We start from the raw sequence: 22,685 nt of genomic DNA, 5'->3' as shown, positions 1-22,685 counted from the left end.
GTTCAAATGGCTGACAGACATTTAAGGAATTCCTCAACATCCCTAATTATCCCGGAAATGCAAATCAAAACAACTCTGAGATACCACCTTACACCTGCCAAAATGGCTAAGTTCAAAAACACAGAGGACAGCTTATGCTGGAGAAGATGTGGAGCAAGGGGAACTCTCCTCCACTGCTGGTTGGAATGCAAGCTTGTACAGCCACTTTGGAAATCTATATGGCACTTCCTTAGAAAATTGGGAATCCATCTCCCCCAAGACCCAGCTATGGCACTCTTGGGCATATACCCAAGGAATGGCATTTACTCAGCTATGTTCATATCAGCATTGTTTGTAATAGCCAGAACCTGGAAACAACCTCGTTGCCCTTCAACTGAAGAATGGATAAAGAAAATATGGTACATATACACAATGGAGTACTACTCAGCAGAGAAAAACAATGACATCATGAGGTTTGTAGGCAAGTGGATGGATCTAGAAAAAATCACCCTGAGTGAGGTAATCTAGACTCAGAGGGACAAACATGGTATGTTCTCACTCATAGGAGGATACTAGATGTAATACAAAGATGGTAGACTGCTACACAACTCCAGGGAGGCTACCTAGAAAATGGGACCCTTGGAAAGACACAAGGATCACTCAATTACAGAGAAATGGATGAGATCTTCATGAACAAACTGGACGACAGTGGGAGTAATTAATGGCAAGGTTTGAGGGAAAGAAAGCTTAGGGGAGCAGGAAATCCCAGCTGGATCAATTACAGAAAGGGAGAACAAGGAATAACAGACCATGATAAATGATGACCACCTGAGAACAGGAATAGGCAGAGTGCTGGAGAGGTTCCCAGAAATCCTCAATGATACATTCTCTGTAGACTGCTGGCAGTGGTAGAGAAAAAGCCTGATCTGACCTAGTCTGATGATCAGATGTCCAAACACCCTAACTGTCATGCTGGAACTCTCATCCAATAACTGATGGAAGTGGATGCAGAGATCCTTGGCCAGGCCCCAATTGGAGCTCCAGGAGTCCAATTATCGAGAAAGAGGAGGGACTGTAAGAGTGTGAATTGTTGAGCCCAAGATTGGAAAAGCACAGGGACAAATAGCCAAAGATTGGAAGCACATGAATTTTGAACCAAAGGCCATGGAGCCCCCAGCTGGATCATGCCTTCTGGATAATGAGACAATTGGATAGCTTGACCTGTTTGGGAGGCATCCAGCCTGTGGGACCTGGACCTGTCCTTAGTGCATGAGCTGGCTGTTTGGAACCTACATCCTACACAGGGACACTTTGCTCAGCCTGGAAGGAGGGGACTATACCTGCCTGAACTGGATCCACCAGGTTTAAATGAATCCCAAGGGGAGTCTTGGCCCTAGAGGAGATGGGAATGGAGGGGAGGCGCTTGGGGGAATGTGGGGGCAGGGACAGGAGGGGCAAGGACAGGGGACCCCATGGCTGAAGTGTAAAATTAAAACACAAATATAATAAATAACAAAAAATAAAACAAACAATCAAATCAGTTGAAGCTGAAAAGGCCTTTGACAAAATCCAATATCTCTTCATGATAAAGGTTTTGGACAGATCTTGGATACAAGGAACATACCTAAACATAGTAAAAACAATAAACAGCAAGCCAACTGCCAACATCAAATTTAATAGAGAGAAACTCAAAGCAATTCCATTAAAATCAGGAACAAGACAAGGATACCCATATTATCTATATCTATTCATTATAATACTCATGGTGTTAACACAACAAAAGGAGATCAAGGGGATAGAAATTGGAAAGAAGGGAGAGAAATTTTCACTATTTGGAGATGACATGATGGTTGATCTAAGTGACCCCAAAAACTCTACCAGTGAGCTCCCACTGCTGATAACCATCTTCAGTGATGTGGATGGATATATGATTAACAAAAAAAAAAAAGTGTAGCCACCCTATATACAACTGATAAACAGGCTGAGAAAGAAATCAAGGAAACAACACCTTTTACAATAGCCACAAATAATATAAAATACCTTGTGGCAACTCCTGCCAAAATGTGAAAGACCTGTATGACAAGAACTTTAATTCCTTGAAGAACAATATTGAAAAATATATCAGAAGGTAGAATGATCTCCCATGCTCAAGGATCTGTAGGCAAACATAATCAATATGGTATTCTTATCAAAAAATAATCTACAGATTCATTGAAATCCCAATCAAAATCCCAACATTCTTCTCATGCCTTGAAAGAACAATATTCAACTTCATATGTAAAAACAAAAACCCCAGGCTAGCTAAAATCTTCCTATACAAAAAGCAAACTTTAGGAGTTATCACCATTCCTGTTTCCAAGTCCTATTATAGATGTATAGTAATAAAAATAGCATGGCATTAAATAAAATTAGAGATGTAGCTCAGTGGAATTGAATCAAAGTCCTTGATGTAAGTCTCCAAACTTATGAGCTCTATTTTTGAAAAACAAACCAAAATTATACAATGAAGAAAGAATGCATCTTGGACCAATTTTGTGGGCATAAGTGGATGTAGGCAAGTAGAAGAATGCAAATAGATTCAAATCTCTCACCCTGCACAAAACTCAAATTCAAGTGGATTAAAGGTCTCAATATAAATTCAATTATATTGAACCTGTTAGAAGAGAAACTAGGATGTAGCCTTGAATGGATTGGTACAGGATATAAACAGAGAATTCTCAACAAAAGAATCTCACATAGCCAAATTACACTTAAAAAATGTTCAAGATCCTTAGCAATAAAGAAATGCAAATCAAAATGACTTTGAAATTCAATCATATGCCTGACAGAATGGCTACAAAAAAATAAATCAATGTCAGTTTATGTTGTAGAGGATGTAGAGTAAGCAGAACATTCCTCCACTGCTAGTTGGACTGCAAACTAGTACATCCACTGTAGAAATCAATATGGCCTCTCAAAAGAAAATTGGGAATGAATCTACCTTATGACACAGCTATAGCAATTTTGTGTATATACCCAAAGGATATTTAATCATATCATAAGGATACTTGCTTAACTGTGTTCATAGCACCATTATTCATAAAACCCAGAACCTATAAACATTGATGTCCCTCAACTGAACAATGGCTAAAGAAAATGAGGTACATGTACACAATGGAATATTACTCAGCTGTAGAAAACAATGACATTATGAAATTTGTAGGCAAATTGATGGGAACAAAAAAACATCATCCTCATTGAGGTAACCCAGACCCAGAAAAACAAACATGTATGGTTTATACTCATAAGAAGGTATCAAATATAAAGTAAAGAACTACCATGCTACAGTCCACAGCCCCAGAGAGGCTAGGTAAGAAGGAGGGCCCAAAGAGGGATGCATGGACTTCCCTGGGAAGGGGAAATCAAAGAGAATACTTGAGTAAACAGGCAGTGGGTAGATGGGAACCTGAGGGATCCAGTTGGGTGTGTTTTGAGTTGGTTGGAGGGGGAAGGTAATGGAAGAGATTTCTGAATGGGGAGGGTATTTTGAGTTATTGAGAAATCTGGAGTCAGGAAATTCCCAGGAATCTACAAAGATGGCCCCACCTAAGACTCTTAGCAATAGTGGAGAGTGACTGAGTTGGTTATCTCCTGTAATCAGATTAGATATCACCTCAATTGTCATCAGAGAACATTCATCCAGTAACTGACATAAACAAATACATGGATTCACAGCCAAGCACTGGGTTAAACTTAGGGAATCCTGTTGAAGAGAAAGAGGAAGGATAGTATGAGCCAAGGGTTTTAAGGTCATCATAAGTAAACACACAGATACAACTGGGCTAGGTTCATAAGGTCTCACAGACCAACAGCTAGGGAGCCTGCATGGGACCTACCTCTATGTATGTTTGACTGTTGCATAGTTTGGTCCCATCAGTAGGACTCCTAATACTGGGATATTGGCCTGTCTCTGTCACATGAGTTGGCTTTTGGGAAGCTATTTCTCATAATGGGTTGCCCTTCCAAGTTAAATACAAATGGAGGAGCTTAGTCCTACCTCAATTCAATATGTCATGCTCTGTCTTAGATAGAATATATTAAGTATTAGACTCAGGTTCTTTAGGATAGGACACCTTTTGGAATGATCTTTGTAACATGCCACCTACCCATGCCCTAGACTTCCCTAGATTTCACTATGTGTTTTTTGCTTGATATTGTTTGCACTTATTGTAATTCGAACTTATCTAGGTCATTATCCCTCATTACTCCTGGAAAATATTTGATTACCATCTCTTTGTATATAGTCTTGTATTAGGTTAGAACTTTCTTATTTAGACAAAATGGGGAGATGTAGTGGATAGCCATCCCAGCATTGGCCTGGAAGTTCCAACCCCCATTTTGGCTACGGTAATGGTCATGCCCACAAGGAGGGTGGAGGAGGAAGAGGAATACCAAGAATCAGGAGGAGCTCTCTCTCTTGGTTCCTGGACCCTGGACGCTGGAGGTAGACCGAGCAGAGTTCTCCAGAGAACACTGCCGCACTATACCTTTGCCAGACCCTGCAACCTACCCCTTCATTTGTAAGTTAGCCCACAAAATAAACCTCCCTTTTAACTACATGGAGTGGCCTTAATAATTTCACCAATATATTGTCACTGCTGAACTTACTCAAGATGATTCAGAATTAAATTTGTTATTTATTCAATGATAAGAAATAATCATAAATAGAAATCATTCTTATCAGATCTGATATGGGACTATCAGGCCCTCTAGCACAACATAATGATGAAATTGATCAACAGTTGGTAGCAAATGTGGTATTAGCTTCAGAATTTCATAAAAAAATGTTAATAGGAAAAGTTTGAAGAAAGATTTTTTAATACTTCACAATATCTAAGTAAATTATAAGGAAATATTCCTCTTGTTCTTTGTATAAAGAAACTCTGTAACCTGCAGGAAATAACTCAAAAGGAACACAAAGAAATAAAATTTGGCAAATGGGTTTGTTTCATTTTGTGGATTTTGGAAAATAAAGTATACGTAGACTATACATACCATAGATTCATGTTCAGGATTTCAATTGGCAATAGTTTTGAGTATTGAAAAAGCTTATTCTGTAATTGAACATTTATGAAAAATCATGGTCATTATGAGAATACCTGTAAAAATTAATACTGACAATGCTCTAACATATGTCTCTAGTAAAATTAAACAGTTTTTTTGCATATTACAACATAAAGCATATCACAGGTATACCGCACAATCTTATAGGGCAAGCAGTTATAGAACGATCTATTTGAACACTAAATTTTTTTGATGAACAGAAAGGGGTGATAAAGAACCCCAAAGATAGGCTGAACAATGCTTTTTTAACTTTCAGTTTTCTAAATGCTAATGAGAAAGGAATGAATGCTAAGAAGAGACATTGGATAATAATTTAATTAAATAGGCCTTTACACTTTAAAGATGTGTTAACCTCATAAAGGAAACCAGTGGAAAATGAGACATCTGAAGAAGGATGAATCATCCAGAGAAAATATCCCAATAAAAAGAGTAAGTTCACTTAATGGTGTAACAAATTTCCAAAATGATAAAAATTTCATAAATCTTTTCAAATGTTGGTTTCTGCTGTTCTCTACAGGCACATAAGACAAATTCAAATCAAAATTAAAGCTGGCTTTGGAGATGGAGAATGCCCCCCCCTTCTCTAACCCCAAGCAGGTTTGTTAAAAGAAAATCTAAAATCTCTCTCTCATGTCATAAGAGTCACCTGATATGGGTCAGAAACAAAACCAAAATTATGGGACTATTCTTTTGCAACTAATGTCACAATCTTAGCCTTTATCTTGAATCTTAAAAACATATATATAATATTCATGAAATTAATATATTGATATATTTACAATTATATATATGTTTAAAGTTTCTGTTGTGAAATTCATGATCAAATAGAGTACTAATTAATTCTATAAGCAGAATTAATCTAGTTTTTTTGTAGGTGATTTCTGGCTTGAGTCTGAAGCAGGTAACTAGAAATTAAGCTTGTGTACCCTGAACATATTTAATATATTGTATTCTTTTAACCTCTCTGAGATCTGATTCACATAACATTTAAAATGGTTAAGTTTTCTACAGTAAATTATGATCATTCCAACAGTGACCTTTAATGTTTCCAAAGAGATGATAGGGCCCCATAACAATGAATCCACCTGGATTGCCATAACAACACTTACCTGACAAACACCACCCAAAAATCAGCTTTGGATTTCAAACTGCTCAGGACAATATCAAGGTCATTCACCAACATGATCCATCATCATAGACTACTCCAGTCAAGAATTCAGATAAGCCTTAAACTTTCACATCACATTGAGGCTGGACAACAGCTAATGATCCCATGATGTGATCATTAAATGATTTTTCTAAGGGACCCCTAAAAGTGCCATTGCCCACAGAGGTCAGGAAGTAATTTTAAGAACATAATACTCACTCTTGAGATTTGGGGATGGGTTGTTTCTGGTCATTAGGTGAATGCTTGTTATAATTTAGGGAAGGGGGGTAGTTGTTATTGTCATAGTCAGGGAGGAAACTAAGCAAAGGAAATTAGATTCAGGGATCTCATTCTGAAAAGACAAAAGAAGGGTAAAGGAATGATAGGATAAAAGGGAAAATTATCAAATATATGTTTAAATTAAAAAGGAACTGTTAATTGGTATGGATTTAGCATATTGTTACAAATTAAGATTACTTTTGTTAGAACATACTATATATTTGCTTCTACTATTGTTTAAGGGAGTTTTTTATATTGATAATTTTTAAGTTTTTTTTTTTTAAATACTGTATATGTACTCCTTTTCTTGTTTTTAAGAATTGTACTCATGCAGCTCACTTAAAATTTAATGTAAAGTTCTAGTTCTCACAATAAAGTATTAGAAGTGGTTGACAATAAATAAAAAATGAAGGTTAGTAGTTAGTCATGTTTAACAATCAACCTTGTAGTCATGTTAGGTATGTTTCCAAGGTTGAACATATATTTTAAATGTGGTCTTCAAACACTTCAAAGATTTATAGAATATGGTATTAAAGATGTTTCCATAACATATGGCTTTCCATGACAATGAGATAAGTCTGTTCCTGGCAGCACCAATCTACTTAAAAAAATAAAAGAATTCATGAAGGACATTGAAATATCTCCATATGGATTTTGCTTTCAATGTGGCAAAGGTAGACACTGGGCAAGAAACTGACCTTGCCTCTACTGCTGACAATATGTTTTCTAAATTGAACTAGAAAGACACAAAAGTTGGTGACTGACTGCCAAACTTTGCTAAGATGAGGTAGGACAGTCCTGCAAAATTATAGCTTCATGGAAAAGTCAGTCAGATATTCTAGATCTGTGGGTTGAAGACAGATGCCCCAATATTATAGCGAAATATTGGGCGACTGTCCAGGCAGCCAGCTTTTTTTTTTTGTTTCTATAATTTTGGAAGTTGATTGCTCAGTAATTCCTGTTTACTAAGGTATAATTTTATCCTTCTTGGATCTCTGATGGGGTAGGATACTAGATATACCATTTTCTTTGATTCCAAATTGGGAAAAAAAACTTACAAAAGAGATGTAAAGATTATAATGTTGAGAGACATAAATGGTTAAGCTGTTTAAGAAAACATTTAAAGTTATGAAAAGACATTTTTAGCATGATATTAGAAGTTACGATAGAAAATAGTTTAGGTATAAAACATTGGATTCATATAGATAATAGAGGATTTTTCTCTGAATTTGCAAAATACTAATGGACCAGGTAATATGAATATTTGCCAGATAACTGTTCTTGTTATATATAATTTTACTGTGTTAGAGTTCAAACCTTTCATTTTTATTTAGACAAAAAGGGAGAAATAATGTATGATAAACTTTTTGTATACTGTGATGATTTGTCTTTTCCAAGACACTTTATGATTTGTTTAATAAAGAGCATAATAGCCAGCAGCTAGGAAGGAGAGAATTGGTGGGATATGTAGAAGAAAGGGTGACTTGGATGGATGAAACTAGGCACATGGGAGATAGAGTTTGACATACAGAATGAAGCAGAGGTAAAAAGCCATGTGGCAGAATTTAGAGTAATAGAAGCAGGGTAATTTAAGTTATAAGAGCTAACTAGGAAGATGAGTAAACTCAAGGCTGAGCTTTCATGATTAACAATAAGTCTATGTCATTATTTATGAGCTGGTAATGCCATAAGAAAGTCAAATAAGAAATCTTGCTACACTGGTGGTCCTAAGAAATATCAGCTACAGTTTCTCTCTCATAGTTCTTTATTGATTTTTTTTTCTGATTTAATTGCATGCCCATTTTCAAAATGACATTCAAATTTCTCAACTAATATTGTAATGACATGAAATTCCTCTAGGTCTATTAATACCTTAAATATTAGGGTAATCCTATAAAGGGAACATATGTATTTAGCATTGATTCTTCTTTTTCTTGAGATGATCTCCTTATGGTTATATAATGATTTCTCTATTCTGATGGAAAATTTATGTTTTTGATAAAAACAGATATGTTTTTTCGCTTCTAATTTTCATGAAAAATTACATTCTGTCCTCTTATTTTCAGAGGATGCATGTCAATGAAATAATTTTGTGTGTGTAATTTCCTTTTTTCTTTTCTTTTAGAACATCCCTGTCAAGTCATATACACATATAGTGTATGTTGTTACATTCCACTTTATTTTTTAATGAACATAATATTTGCAAATGTAACCATTTTTAAGTTCACAATTCAGTGGCATGAATTACATTCAAGATATTAATTATACTCATGATATTCATTAATTACACTTACGGTATTCATTGATTACATTTTCAGTATTTAATGTCTATATTTATGATATTCATTAATTGTATTGATTTATTACATTCATGATATTATGTCCTGATACTACTGTCCATTTGTGGAATTTTTTCATCACATAAAACAGAAACTCTGTACTTAGGAAATCATTGCTCTATATTGCTTTCCTCTCCATCTTGAGATAATGTCTAAATTTTCTGTCTTTATGGATTTGTATTTTCTATATATTTCATGTAATACAGTTCTATATTATTTGTCCTTTTTTGAATGTAAAAGCATTTTATGTACAACTGCAAGAGAAATAATACATACTTAGCTTAAACATAAAACAGGTTATATTTCAAAAGTCCAGTTTTATTTGAAAATGGAAAGTATTTTCTCTGTAGAAAATAGTAAAAATGATAACATTTCCCAAGAAGCCCTTTTAAATAATTAAAAACTAACAAAATAAGCAAAAACAAAAACAAAACAACACAAAACAAAATACACTGAAAGTACTGAGTTCACTTTGTGTTTGTCAACTACTACCAACTCCCCAAGGAAGGGCCTCCCTAGAGTATAACCAGGATGTTGTCTTTCCCAGCAGATGTCAATTGCAAACAGCTTCTTGATTAAGGGTAGGATAGAATATTATGTTTATTTTTTCTCAGTTCTAGGAAGCTTTCTTCCTTGTACCTGTTCAATTTTTGTGTTTCACCATCTCTGTGAGTTCATATTGGCACCAATCCTGTTGTATCTAGATAAGGCTATTTCCCTGCACTAATCCAGTACCTCTGGCTCTTAACAATTTTTTTCTGTATTCTCTTCTGCATAAGTTCCTGAGCCTTGAGAAAAGCTGTTTGATAATGGCATTCCTCTTACTCTCAGTCCAGCAACAATTTGTGAGTCTCTGTGGTAATTACTATTTACTGCATGAAAAAAATTTCTCTGATGAAAACTGAGCAATGCTCTGTTTTATGGCTAGAACAATGTGTCATTAGGAGTCAGTTTATTACTATGCTCATTTAGCAGAACAATAGTAATTTCCCCTATAATACCAATGACCTATCTAGTCTCAGGTTCTTGGACACATTAGCAGTATCAGATATGGGTTCTATCTTCTGGAATACTCCTTAAACACACTAAAAATTCTAATAATTCCCCTAATGTCAGTGTTACTATTTCACTATGCAGATAGGCTGCTGTTGTAGGTCAAAAGGTTTATAGCTGGATGATACATTTCTCCTCCAGTAGTTTGCAAAATATCTTCCAGTACCATCAATGCTGCTATATGTCAATAAAAATGAAACTGATAGTTGAGCACCAGTGCAACACTCTCATGTTCAACGACACAAGTATATGTTGTTCTCAGCAACAGGATTTAATTAGTATCAGATTATGGAGAGTAACCAATAGCCATGGAATTAACCAGTTAAATTTGGGGTTTTCAGTGGCAGATACTTTTCAGATACCCAAGAAGATAAATCAGTCCCTGGCCCTAGGTGCACTATGTAGTGACACAAGGTGTCTAGTTGGGGCATTCTCTGCTCTACTATATGGTGACTCCATTTAAATTATTTTCATGCATTCATATATTTTAGGAAGTTTCTATGGTATGAGCTTGCCATATAGGTTTTCAAATGGCCCTTGCTTTTTATTCTTCTTACTCTAGTTTCCTATTTATCTCTTTATAACACTATGCTCTATTTCTCTTTATATTGAAGAGTCCATTATTCACCCTGGTCCCTTACTAGCTACTTAACTTTTGTGGTTATTTATACTGAAGCAGATATATCTGAAGCTTTACACAAACAAGATATAAGAAAAATATACAGCATTCTTTTTGAGCCAGACTTAGTCCCATGAAGATGATTCTTTCATGTCCTTTCTTTATCTGCAAATTTCATGGCCTAATTTTTCTTAATAGCTAAATGGCAAACCATTGTTTAAATATACCCCATTTCTTTATTCATTTATTATTTGTTGGGCATATAGGTTTTCTGCAATTTCTGCATATTCTGAATAAAGTGCTAATGGATATGGATGGGCAAGTATTTCTATAGCATGATGTAGAATCCTTTGAGTACATGCCCAAGATTGGTGCAGCAGGATCTTGAAGTAAATTAAATTCTACCTTTCTGAGGAAGTAGCCAAATATGGCATCCTCAGTTCTCTGAGTCTTAGCCAATTGTTGTGGTTGTGGGGTCCCTGGGGAAGAGCTTTTTTGAAGGTCATTGGGCAGGAATAAATGAGTGGAGATTGTCTAGAAGGAAAAGCAGAGAAGATATGAGGGTAAGGTGACAAATCTTTTGCATCAGATCTTTCTTTGATTTACAGGAAACTTTTTTAGACTTTAAAAAAATGGATCTAGTAGTAATATGTTTTCTCAGCTATTCTCTTTGATGAATGATTCTATTCTCCTGTTCTAAAGGATATTTTTGCTCAATGCATTATTGTAGGTTTGTAATTGTTTTCTCTTAATATTATGAATAGCTCATGGCATTCTCTTATAGAATATGACATCATTACTGATTAGACAGTTGCCTCACTAATTGAAGAAGGTCTATGTTGTTTTTATTTTGTCTTTTCATTTACATTGACTATATTTCCATTATCATTCACCTATGAGAGATTCATAACTTGTTAATACAGACTAGGTTTACTTAAATTTGACTGGTGATTTTGGATTTTTTTTTATCTCAGTATAAATATGCTCTCTAAATCTTGGAAGGTTTCTATTGTTATTTATTTGAATATGCATTTTGCCCCTTTGGCATTCTTAAGTCTTTCTTGAACAACAATAATATGATTTTTTCTTTTATTTCGATGATACCATCATTCTGTTATTTTCATGTCTCCTTGACACAAAGAAACATTTGGAAGGAAGGATTTATTTTGGTTGACTGATTGAAGATACAGTTCACAATGGAAAGAAAGGCATTATAAAGGAGTATATTGTTGTTGGCTACATTGAATCCACAGTCAATATTAGACATAGATGAATGCTGTCATTCTTCAAAGTTTCTTCTTTTGTATTCAGTACAGAAAACCAGTATATGGATGATGATTGTACATATTCCAGTTAAGTTTTCCATGCTCAGGTAAATCTTTCTAGAAATGCCTTCACAGATAAATCCCAACATATGAATTTTAGATAGGTTTTAATCCAGTCAAGGTGACAATGAAAACTTAGTGCCACTAAGGCTCATAGAAATTGATTGTTATTTCTTCCTTTCTTTTTCTTCAATATCTTTAATTTTTAAATATTTTATCCATCCATCCTAATTTTTCTTGAATCTGATATATGTTACTATTGATTCCATATACCTTATTTCTGATTTAGTTGAATTTGGTTATTTTTTAACTCAAGAATTTATAGTGGATATCTTTAATTGTGTTCACCTCTTTGGTAATGATCTTCTTTAGAATATCAAAATGTTTCTCTCTGCTTTCATCAAAAACATAAAGTTTCATGTTTGCCTTACTAATTGAGAGAACTCTATAATGATGCTCAGTTTCTGACACATTTTTGAGAACTATATTAATTAAATGTTTCCTGAAAGCCTTTGATTTCTGCTTTGGGCAATGCCATTTGTTCATTGAAGGAAAGATAAGGTAATTATTTCAATCTTCCTCATGTTTTTTTTAGTAGTCTCTCCAGAAATTATGATTATTTTCATTGGGCTAATAATTATTTCCATTATTTCAGTACTAGATTTCACTCACCTGCATATCTGCATGGAGTCAGCTTTGGTGCACTGCCACTATTTCAGTGCTAGATGGAAGCCCAGAACCAACTTTGTTGCTGTATTTTTCAGAAATGGAGGAGAATCTTTAAAGAAAAATTTGTCCTTACATGTCTCTCCTTTGTCCAGGATAAGCCTAACTACTTTTTCTAAAGTTACCAGTGTGTGTTCAGACAACAAAAATTCTGTCTAGCTGTGGGAATCATCATTGCTGGACCAGCCCTATACTATGTTCCCCCTGTAGCAACAAAAACAGCCATGCTGAGATTCATCATGAACAAACCACAGCTAAGTTTACAATACTACAAAATAAAAATTATGGCGATGTTATTCAGGGTTTTCTAGAGTAACATAAGTGATAGACCAAAACTTATACTTAAAATGGGGTACTTTGAATATATTACTGGTTGTGGTCTGGTTAGTCAAACAATGAGTTTCTCCCTACAGAAAGACCAAGAATCCTGTACCTGATCATTCCAAGAGGTTGAAAAATACTAGCTACTCTAAATTCTACAATGGAATCTAGAAGAAATGTGTTCTAATACCAGTGAAGAAGTGTGTCAGGAGCAGAATGCATAAACTTGGCAGTGAAAATGAGGGGCAAGAATTCAAAATGCAAAAACTTCTTTTTCCCATGTCCTTTTATGGAGACCAAAAAGTGTGGCCAAGATTTACTGTGGGTCTAAAGGCTTCAAATGGTTCATACTTAGGGTTAATCTTCTAACACTATCTTCTAATAATTCCATCAAGAAAATCCTACACAGGTCTACTCAGCTTATTGGGTTTTAGTTTACTTCAGATGTAGTTAGGATAACAAACATTAGCCGTCACAGTAGCTTACAATTTTAGTATCTCACTATTGCTTAGATGGACCTATCCCTGAAGTATACAACTGAGGGTAGATGACATATTATCCTGATAGTCTTAGGCCATATGTTCCAGGGGCACTATCCTTAGACAGGAGTGGGAACAGTTACTGTCTCTTAGTGTTAAATTTCATGACCTGAACATTATATTCCAATGAAGTGTGTTACTCTACCATATTAGCTGTGAATTCAGTTATTGCACCATTGTAAACTTTCAAGAGATAGAATAGTGGTGGTAAAAAAAAAAAAGCCTTGTTGCTACCTGGATTGGTGATAACTTGGGTCTGCCCCACACATCGAAAAATCTCCACCTGATGCTGGAGTTGGTATAGTAACTCCATCTGTGATACTGTGGGGACATCAGTTTTTATTATGTGTTTTCTCTCACATGGTTAAGCAGAATATTGGGTTCTGAGATAATGTCCCATGATAGTGTTCATATCCTATTACACACTGAGTAGAATGTTAACCACTCTTGCAGCTGAAGTAAAGGAAGAATTGTGTATAGAATATCTTTCATGCCTTTCCTAATAAATTTCTTGTAACTTAGGCTCTAGGCTGTCCAGGTGAGACATAGGGATTTGCAGAGATTTGATTTCATCATGTTTCTAGTACTGGGTTTCAAGTGTAAGGTCTGATGTGTCATAGGCCCCTTTCTCTTTCCTTCTTTTTCCAGTGCATCTGTTCTTTCTGTTATATTGAAAAGAAATACTGTTTTATCTCACTGGATTTCCTTGTCTCTTGTTCTTGTATGTGAATAGCTCATTATTTTTATTTTTTCAGTGTGGTTCTTGACCATGCCCATGATTTAATTCTAAACAAAGAAGTCATTTTTTCAGTGTTTTTTAAATGAGGCTTTAATTCTTCTGTAATGTATTTCCATTAATAATCCCTTGATTTATTCTTCTTCCCCTGTGGGACTTCAGTCCCATCATTGGATTGGATGAGAAAAATAAAATTTTTCTACCTGCTTGTGGTCAGTTTTAAGTAAGATAGAAACCAGTTTTCCCAGCAGACTCAATGCATAGTGACAAGTAAGGTTGAATGTATTTTTTTTATTATTTCTTGTATCAGAAAGGAAATTGAAATGAGGCAGCCACATCCTCTATCCCAAGACAGCTCCATGCTTGTGAAGGAATGATAAAAGTGTGCATTAAAATGTTTAAAAAGTGCCTAACATTTTATCTGTGAATCTTGGGTGTTAACTTTGTGTTTTGGCTTTGTCTGTGGTCAAATAAAGTGATTATAGCTGATTTTTATTTTCTTTTACAACTAGTGTTTCTGTAAGAGACTTTGACTTGTACCTTCCCAGTTTATACTTTTAGCGGCATTGCTCATTGTAAATAGAATCTTCAAACAGGTTTGTTATACTTGATATAATTTAGGTTTAGTACTCTAAAGATAGTATAACTCACTTTTAAATTATTTCTTTTGTGCAATTCTTATCACAGGAAGCAAATTGTAATACCATCAATATGGCACCTATTACTTATTGCATTCATTTTCAAAATCAAACAAAATAAAGCGTCATAAATCAAAGTTTACTTTACACTGTTTTATTTTTCCTGTTTTTACATTTATAGCAATTGTTTTTCTTTGTATAATTGAATTATTCACTATTACTTTTTTAATGTCCTATTCCCTATAAGGAAGAATTAATCGCTATGAATTCTTGGTCTTTGCTTATTTCACAATATTATTTTATGGACTTTTTTACATCTATGACTTTTGTTGATTATCATATTCATATTGGTGAAATTATTAAGGCTACTCCACGTAGTTAAAAGGGAGGTTTATTTTGTGGGCTAACTTACAAATGAAGGGGTAGGTTGCAGGCTCTGGCAAAGGTATAGCGCAGTCCGGCGTTCTTCTCTGGAGAACTCTGCTTGGTCTACCTCCAGCGTCCAGGGTCCCGGGCACCAAGTGCCAGACCTCTACCCAATCTTTGGTCTTCTGCTTCCTCCTCTGCCCTGCCTTGTGGGTGTGACCATTACTGAAGCCTCAATGGGGGTTGGAACTTCCAGGCCAATGCTGGGATGGCTATCCACTACATCTCCCATTTTGTCTAAATAAGAAAGTTCTAACCTAATAAAAGACTATATACAAAGAGATGGTTATCAAATATTGTCCAGGAGTAATGAGGGATAATGACCTAGATAAGTTGGAATTACAATAAGTGCAAACAATATCAAGCAAAAAACACAGTAAAATCCAGGGAAGTCTAGGGCATGGGTAGGTGGTGTGTTACAAAGATCATTCCAAAAGGTGTCCTATCCTAAAGAACCTGAGTCTAATACTTAATTTATCCTAACATATTATATATGTATATATACTAAGTTGTAACTATAACTGCTAATCTCCAACCTCATCAAAGACCTGAGAAGGAATATAATAATACCTGAGAAATGGGAGAAGGATGCAAGCAACTTTTGGGAGTCTTGCAAGAGTAGACAGAGACAGCTAGCAGCCTGGACAGTCACCTAAAGTTTCTCAGCATCATTGTTGCATTCAAATTGGCTACAGGCCTAGAGTATCTGATAGACCATTTTCAGAAGCAGGAATTCTGAAAGACCATCTTACCCTGTCTTGGCAAAGTACAATGGTCACTTTCCTTGTGTCCCGCTTGTCCAGAAAGGACAGCATTTGTACTGTCAGCAGTTGAGGCAAGGGCAGTTTTTTGCCCAGTAGGCCATTTTGTGCCAAGAAGACAAACTTCCAAATGGAAATGTCTTAGAAGCCCAACATTCTCTCGGGATTAAATTGGTGCTGCCAGGAGCAATTGTGTCTCACGTCAACAGAATTCTAAGTTATTTAAATGACATGTTCTCTAAGTCCATGAAGTGTTTGAAGATTACCTGTCCATCTGACCTATGTATTTATAAATCTGGATAACCTAACTAACATAATTATAGAGATAACAAGCATAGGTGAAAATAACTATGTAAGTCTTATCTACTTAAACAACCTAAGGACTAAGCTTCCTATAAATAAGGCAAACAGTCTGGAAGCAAATGTACAGTAAAAGGACAATGACATTAAATTGTGACAATACACAAAATATCTTTAACAGAGGTAGGAATGTATAGTGCAATATGCAATATGATAATAATCCTAAATATATATCAGTATACAGAATATCTTAAACAGAAGTAGAACATACAGTATGACAGATATACATTCACATTTGTATCAATATACAAATATTTCACATAAGAGTAAAAATATGTGTACAATATAACAAACATAGTTCTGTATTTGTATCAATATACAAATTATCTTAAATAGGAATGTAAAAAGTTTATATTTGTATCAACATATAAGAATTCATAACAGTGCAAAGGCTGCTATATTACTAAATTTGTTTACTAATGTATATGATACTCTACCATAATATCTTATACCTATCCATTCCATTTCATCTTTTCCCTTTTTTTTGAGACATATTTTCTTTCCTTAAGGAGAGTACTGAGTTTAACAGTTTCTTCCATCCCCAACCCTAGAACCATTATCCATAACCCTGAGAAATATGAAGCCTTAGGGAGAAGGGGCGTCGTTTTCTTAGAATTGCTTCCTGCTGTTTAGGGAGCGATGGTATCTCTGTTGGGTATTGTGAGAAAGCTCAGATAGTTAAATCTCAGTTAGACTAACTGTAGATACTGCAGCAACTCTCAGAGTAATGGGTAAGATTGTCTGAAATTTTGGCAAGAAGTGTAGTATGATGATGATTACCATTGCATCATTCTGGATTGGGTAGAGTTGTTGTTGTTGGGGCCCCATCTTCCTTCTGGAGACTTCAGAGATTGCTATTGGAAAAAACTTATTTTTTATCAGAATGGAAGGTTTGGATTTAAAGATGTCATGACATATAAGAAAGGATTCCAAGAAATCAAGAGTAAGCATGGAGAGGATTAGAATCTTGAAGATAATGGTCCCTTATAATTGGTTTCCTTCTGTCTCACACCAGAGGGCTCTTCTGATATGGGACTGAAGAATCTCTCAACCTTTTCTTTTATCAGTATGCTTGGGTTTAGAGAAGGAGTGAGCCAATTCCATCTCCAAAGCCAGCTTGGTTTATAATTAAATTGGAACCACACTATTCTAGATTGATAGAGATATAGATGTTAGACAGTGATATCTTACCCTGTGTAGACTGGTACCAATAGATTCTTTCTTTCTGCTGTAAACATCCGGATATCCAAGGCCTTATGATTTCTGGAAGATGGGTATTTTCATTATCCTGGAAAGACAAAAACAGAACCCTACCCCAAACTTTGATTGTTAAATTTTTCTTACAACCTGAAGAGATGTCACGTTGGTGGATGATCTTTTACTTCTCCTCATCAAGGGGTTTCTCCTGTTCGAATCAAATTTTTATTAATTTTGTTGGTATCCATAGCTTTTCTTCTCCTGTGGAAACAAAAGCAAAACCCCTTCCCCAACGTAGGACATATGCAGGTTTCCATTCTGAGGTCAACACATCTTTGAAATAAACCAGTTGGTTTAGCTCAGGAGTTTTGTCTGTTGTCCAATGTCTCTCTGCAGCTGTTGTTCCTTTCTCATCATCATTGAGAAAATTCAAGGTTAATAAAGCACTATGCAATCTATTTCTAGGAGTCATTCGTACCTGTTGCTGTTTATTTAGCATATCCTTTAAAGTTCGATTGGATCTTTCTATGACTGCTTGGCCTGTGGGATTGTGTGGTATACCTGTAACATGCTTTATATTGTAATAAGCAAAGAACTGTCTCATTTTATTGGAGACATATGCTGGAGCATTGTTTGTCCTAATTTGTACAGGTATTCCCATGATGGCCCTAACTTCTAATATGTGTGTAATCACAGAATCAGCCTTTTCAGAACTCATAGGAGTTCCCCACTGAAATACTGAATAGGTGTCAATGGTATGGTGTACATACTTTAATCTTCCAAATTCTGCAAAATGAAACACATCAATCTGCCAAATTTCATTTCTTTGTATACCTTTTGGGTTGCTTCCTGCAGGTAATGGAGTTTGGTTATAGAAGGAACAAGTAGGACATTTTTTCACAATATCCTTAGCTTGTTGCCAAGTAATGGAGAAATCCTTCTTCAAACCTTTGCTATTTACATGGTGTTTCTTATGAAATTCTGAGGCTTCTAGCACATTACTTCTTAGTAACTGATCAGTCTCATCATTACCTTGTGCTAGAGGTCCTGGCAGCCCTGTATGGGATCTGATATGATATATATATATATATATATATATATATATATATATATATATATATATATATATATATGATTTTCCCTTTTTCTGATGATTTCCTGCAATTGTATGAATAATGAAGTTAATTCTGTATTATCAGGGAAAATTCAGCAGTTTCAATGTGTAAAACAACTCTCTCTGCATATTGAGAGTCAGTGACTATATTGAGGGGTTCTGTGAAGTCCATCAGTACCATAAGAACTGCATACAGTTCTGCCTTTTGTACAGAGCTGTATGGACTTTGTACCACTTTGCTTAAGTCTCCTGATTTGTATCCTGCTTTCCCTGATTTATTTGCATCAGTATAGAATGTGAGGACTCCAGAAATTGGCTTGTGTCGTACAATGTGAGGAAGGACCCATTCAGTCTTCTTTATGAATTCTATTCTCTTGCTTTTGGGATAATGGTTGTTAATCTCTCCCAAAAAGTTACTGCAGGCTCTCTGCCAGTATTCATTATCTTCCCATAGTGATGAAATTTCCTCATTAGTTAAAGGTACTACAATTTCTGCTGGGTCCATTCCTGTCAACTGATGAAGTCTTAATTTACCTTTTTGAATCAAATCAGAGATCTTTTCTATATAAGTCTTTAATTTCTTATTTGGTTTACATGGTAGGAATATCCATTCCAATATAATATCTTCCTTCTGCATCAAAATACCTGTTGGGGAATGTCTGGAGGGGAATATGACAAGAATGCATTTAAGTTCTGGATCCACACGATCCACATGTGCTTCTTGAATTGTCTTTTCTACTAGAGCCAATCCCTTCTCAGTTTCGGCTGATAATTCTCTTGGACTATTTAATTCTTTGTCCCCTTCTAGAGTATTAGCCAAATTTTGTAGTCCATCTTTGGGTATTCCCATGATACCCAATAAGTTGGAAATGCTTCCTAACAACTTTTGAAAATCATTAAGAGTCTTTAATCGATCTCTCCTCAGTTGTACCTTTTGGGGTCTAATTTTTTGTAACTCTATCTTATATCCTAAGTAATTAATAGAATCTCCTCTTTGTATTTTTTCAGTAGCAATTTGCAGTCCCCAGCGAGGCAAAACTTTTTTTTTAACTTCTTCAAACATGCTTTCTAATGTGTCTAACTTTGGATCAGCTAATAGGATATCATCCATATAGTGATAAATTATGGATTGTGGAAACTTTACATGAATTATCTCCAATGGTTTTTGCACAAATTATTGGTATAAGGTAGGGCTGTTTAACATTCCCTGTGGGAGGACCTTCCATTGATATCTCTTGACTGGCTGAGAATTGTTATATTTAGGAACTGTGAAGGCAAATTTTTCTCTATCATTTTCTTGTAAGGGTATGTTAAAGAAACAGTCTTTAAAGTCAATAACTATTATAGGCCATTCTTTGGGTAGCAGAGATGGCAAGGGCATCCCAGTCTGTAGGGAGCCCATTGGCTGAATTACTTTATTAATAGCTCTCAGATCTGTCAGCATTCTCCAATTACCAGACTTTTTTTTAATAACAAATACAGGAGAATTCCAAGGGCTGGTAGATTCTTCAATGTGTTGAGCATTTAACTGCTGTTGAGCCAGCTGTTCTAAAGCTTGTAGCTTCTCTTTTGTCAAAGGCCACAGTCCAACCCAGACAGGTTTATTAGTTAGCCATTTTAAAGGTAAGGCAGTTGGTACTTCTGAGAGTTCAACAGCAGTTGTGCTCTGTTTGTGTACAGCCTGAATGGTTGGTGACTGTTTTTTATAGCATGTTATGATATTATTCCTAGAAACATGCATTGGCCTGTATTCCTTTTCTGAGAGTGTAGGAATTTTAATCTGGGTATTCCACTGTTGAAACAGATCTCGGCCCCATAGATTTACTGCTACATTTGCTACATATGGCTTCAGCCTTCCTCTCTGTCCTTCTGGCCCTATGCATTCAACCCATCTCAAACTCTGTTTTATCTGAGATAGGGTGCCAATTCCTAAAAGTTGGACATCTACCTCTTGAAGAGGCCAATTTGGATGCCATGATTTTGGTGTAATTACAGTCACATCCATACCTGTGTCTACCAGGCCCTCCAGAACCAAGCCCTTAATTCGAATTCTAAACTTTGGCCTTTGTTCATTTATGGAAGTCTGCCAAAATATTTGTTTTATTGTGTTCTTTGTAAACTGTGATTCCTCTATCAGAGCTGTTTTATCATCCATTGCAGTATCAGTTTTTACATTAGACATTGATTTATTCAGTTGTCCTGGAGAGGAATGTCTTCCACAGTGGCTGGGAATGTTCTTACCACATTTGATTTGGGGGCCTGCAAGAGGCCCCCTGAGGCGTTTCCCGCTACTAAAGGGCTGCCTCGTATATCTATTTTTGATCTGCACTCACTGCTCCAATGTCGGCCTTTGCCACATCTTCTACATAATCCAGGAGGTGGTTGGGGTCTTCTGCTTAGGCTATTCCTAGAGGAGTATTACTTCTAGGATTACCCCATGTACAGTTTTTACGTCTATGACCTGGTGTACCACATTTAAAACTTTTGGTACCACGGGGCCTTCTTACACCTCTGGGATTTTTCTCTCCTATCGAAGCCTCATTACTGTAGTTAAGAGATTCAACACTATTAGTATACTGAATCCATTCTTCCAAAGGAGCTGATCTGATCTTTAATGGTGTAAGTATTCTTTTGCATTCTGCATTAGCATTGTCGAATGCCAAGGACTCAGTTAATACTTTTCTTAATTCTTTATCTGATACAGCTTTTGTTATAGCTGTGTTCAGCCTTTGTAAAAGAAAATCAGTGAAGGGTTCATGTGGTCCCTGAAATACCTTTGTGTATACCTCAGTTGCTTTTCCAGGTTCTGGAATTTTTTCCCAAGCATTTAGAGCTGCTGTACGGCATAGGGAATTGTATGCTCATCATAAATGGCTTGTACATTCCTGTCAGCAAAACATCCCTCACCAAGTATTTGATCTTGGGAGATCTCAAAACCTCTGAGTTTACCTTGTTGTTCTAAATTTCTTGCCTCTTCTCTCAACCAGCTTTTCCACTGTAACTGCTGGCTATATTCTAGAACAGCTGAAATTAACTGATGCCAGTCATCTGGAATTATTCTATGTGAGGTAGACCATGAATTTAACATCTGTTTTACATATGTGGAGTGTATTCCATATGTAACTACTGCTTCCTTTATATTTTTAAAGTCCCTTGTTGAAATTGGTTGTAATGTATATGTCCTATATGGCTCGGGGTGTGTGTCATCTGCTGGCTTCTCATAGATGATAACAGGATAAGGCATTGTATGAGAGCCATTTGGAGATGTTACAACCTGTATGGTCTTGCCCTTCTGCTTATTAGGTCCCTTGTCATGTTTATTGAGAGTTTCCTCCAGGGCTTGTAAACGAGCATCTAGGGTCTGTTCCAGGGAGTAAACCTCCTCTCTTGTAAGGGATTCCAGATTTTTCATGGAATCATGGAAGTTTTTATGTTCTTCTGAAACACATGATTCCATGGACCTTATCCTATCAAGTAATGATAATTTTTCTTCCTTATATATTGTCTGAGTAGCTACAACTTCACTCTGGAGAGTTAGTGTTCTATCCATTAAATACTCATATTTGTTATCAATAAAAGCAGCCTTCATTGCTAACTTTTAAAGCCTGTAATCCTGGTTAGCAGATTCCAGAAAGAGAATCTTTTTCTGTAAGCCTTCATTGCTACTTTTAAAGCCTGTATCAGTCCCAATAATGACTCATCTTTGTTCTTATTATTAAACCAGTGTTTGAACACTGTGTGAATTATTACAATGAATGTCAAAATGGTACAGGACAGATATGTCTTAGGGAGGTCGTATATTTCCAGGAAAATGTCATTCATCATACAGGCAAAAAGGTTTTTAAATTCTTGTGAGGTAATGTTGTCAGCCATATTACAAGAATTACTCAAAATTTGTTAGTCAGTTTTAAGGTGTAAAATTATCAAGTACTTTTACTTGAAACAAGCTTACCTTTCCGTGGTTTTGGGTGGTGCAGTAGCACTTTTCAGACAGCAGGAGGCGTTGGTATAGCTCCAAAGCAG

The sequence above is a fragment of the Onychomys torridus genome, chromosome X (assembly GCF_903995425.1).
Source record: "Onychomys torridus chromosome X, mOncTor1.1, whole genome shotgun sequence".
NCBI classification, from domain to species: domain Eukaryota; kingdom Metazoa; phylum Chordata; class Mammalia; order Rodentia; family Cricetidae; genus Onychomys; species Onychomys torridus.
This window is presented reverse-complemented; position numbering follows the sequence as displayed.